At 41.5% G+C, this 2,564-nt stretch overlaps 1 long non-coding RNA gene across 1 annotated transcript in view; it reads left to right on the top strand.

Moving 5' to 3' along the window:
• The window catches only part of LOC104868044, a 6,359-nt gene extending 3,795 nt beyond the window's left edge, over nucleotides 1-2,564 (top strand). The window contains exons 2-3 of the long non-coding RNA XR_781948.1: nucleotides 985-1,074; nucleotides 1,993-2,564. This is a non-coding gene — a long non-coding RNA (uncharacterized LOC104868044). The remainder of the gene's footprint in view (nucleotides 1-984; nucleotides 1,075-1,992) is intronic.

Genomic DNA, 2,564 nt, shown 5'->3' with positions numbered 1-2,564 from the left:
AAAAAAAAAAAAAAAATAAGTAAGTTTTAATAAAAGAAACAGCACCAAAACTCTCCAAGTTCACCCATTAAATGATGTTTGCTCCTCAGAATGTGACTCGGCACTCTTGCTGGCAGAAAGGGCTCTGGTTCAAAGAAGATGAGTGGAAAGATGGGTGAGGAAAAAGGAAATATGAAGAAAATTAAGAGCTCCCTAGGAAGCAACACTTGCTTCTTCTGGGAAGACTTCAGCTGAGCAATAATCATCTCAAACTTCCTCTGCTCTGCTGATGGCTCACAAACAATTCTAGAAAAGTCTGGACATTCTGTAGTTGCTCAGAATTCTTACAGTTATAACCCGTCACTGAGTGATTTCAATGAAACTCCCAGTGAATTACACTGCTTATGCTTATGTAGGCACAAATAGAAATAAATAAATCAGTGTGTAATCAGCCAGGCGTTAGGCTTTTCTGGCATCTTTTGAAATACTGGTAACAGACTAAAATTGCAAAATCAGATTCTTAGAGTCAATCTCAAAGCCATAGGAAAGTGTGATTTAGATAGTGCTAGATGTGAGTTTGGAGAGACACTTTTAGGAAGTACAACCCACTCTGGTTTGTGTTCTGAGGTTGGTTCTCCCAGGCTTATTTGTAAATCCGTGAGTTCACGCCTGCCACACCCAGGCTTAGTGGCCATTGTGGCCACCTCAGCCTGAGCTTGGCCACACTTGGGCTCATGACAAAGATGCTCAGCACTCCTATGCCAAACTAATTATGTAAAATAAATAGTTGGGTATGTTAAGAAAACTTAACTAACGCATCTAAGTAAACGTTTTATCATTACTAACAAAATACAGAACCAAAGAAAACAATTGCAGAGTAAAATCTTTTTGATTTAGATGAGGTTTACTTTGACTGCTTTTTCTTACAGTCTGCAGAGTCATGTTAACAGCAAATTGCATGTCTAACCATATATTACTGTTGTCTCTCTTCCACTTTGCTGAAAGCTGTAGAATCAGATATCTCTGCTGGTCCATATTTTGGAGTTATGGAACAACCTGCCCACTCATTCTGGAATTGTAGGACTTCTTCCTAAGGTAAAACCATTAAAATCATACTTAAGAGAGTCTCTTGTCAAATGAGAACTCTTGGAACTTCCTTTTCCAGTGACTTTATTCAGACATAAAATAATCCCAACCTGCTGTAAGTCTACTGAAAAACTACCGGTGGCCTTGTTACACTGAAGACTTATTTTCAAATAATGAGCGTTATTTGATGATAGAAATGCCTTCAGAGTGCATCACATCCCTTTGTGGCACCAAAGGCTAAGGGAAAAGTGGGGAGGCCATCTTTCCAGATTCAACAGAATATGGGGAGCCATAGAGTAGCTCTGTGTCAAGAGAGTAAGGAAGGAGGAGAAGAGCAGAATAAGGAAGGAAGAGAGAGGCCTTACTGGCTACAGAAGGACATGGTCTGTCCCAGAACTGGGTCTGAGCAGTGAAGCTCCCTGGGAGAAGACACCACAATTAGGAGAAGGGAAAACTGAATGAGTGGTGAGGCATTCGGAGGGCTCAGAGCCCGCTCACCCCAGAGAGTGGTATTCCCATAAATGGTACCATGGCTGGAGATCAAGGACCAGCTTCAATCAGTATGCACACAGCCTGTTTGGCAAGAATGAAAAGATACTGTCACATTCATTATTCCTCTGTGTTTAACTCTCCAGTGGTCTTACATTAAATCACCAAGTTCCAGGTGCTGCTAAATCCCCCACTCCGTGGACCCTCACTGGGCCCTTGTGGCCTTTGGGCCCCAGCCGGACTCACTTTCCATGTGCTCCTACTTGGCTTCTGCTCCTCCCAGCTCTTTCTCCACCTGAAACACCCCTCCCACTTCAAACCAACTGCAATACACTTTAGTCTTGGTTTAAATCCATTTGTTTATGGAAATCTACCCAAATTTACATCATTTTCTCTTTGAGCACTTTACATGATTAAGACATAATTTGTCTTCCACAGGAGACTTGAAGATCATTGAAAACAGGAGCCATATCTGCTCTGCCAACCACCCAACATGAGGCCTGACTTAGGGCAGGGGCTCAAGAAACCTTGCTGCCAGAGACTGAGGAGGAAGGAAATGTGCAGAAATATGTGGATAGTCACCGCTGTCTTCCGATATTGTAAAACCCCCTTAGATTTATGTCTCCTAACTACGCAGTACAGTTTTCTCTAAGGATTATGTAAAATTTTAAACAAATTCGACATTTCTAATAATTTACAGCACAATTTTAAGCTATCTTCAAAGGCAAAATATGACATTTCTCCTAATTGCACAGATACTCGGTTTTCTCTTCAGATCGTATACATCTTTCTCCTTTTACTAATTGCACAGAGAAAAAGATGCAGAAGAATCGAAATAGTGTAGCAAAATACATGGTTTTCCTGCCACCGTAGCCCACTAATTTAGTAGATTTTTAATCAGGATTCTGATTACTACGTCCTGCTGTCCGTTGCTCTAGGTGGCTGTACCCACAAAAATGAAAGCATCTGGGCCAGAATTCACCAGGTGGAAAGATGGGACCCAGTACTAG

This window comes from Fukomys damarensis, unplaced genomic scaffold (assembly GCF_012274545.1).
Source record: "Fukomys damarensis isolate Sample0158 unplaced genomic scaffold, DMR_v1.0_HiC HiC_scaffold_17, whole genome shotgun sequence".
NCBI lineage: Eukaryota > Metazoa > Chordata > Mammalia > Rodentia > Bathyergidae > Fukomys > Fukomys damarensis.
The sequence above is the reverse complement of the archived record's forward strand: the minus strand, read 5'-3'. Positions and strand labels throughout refer to the sequence as shown.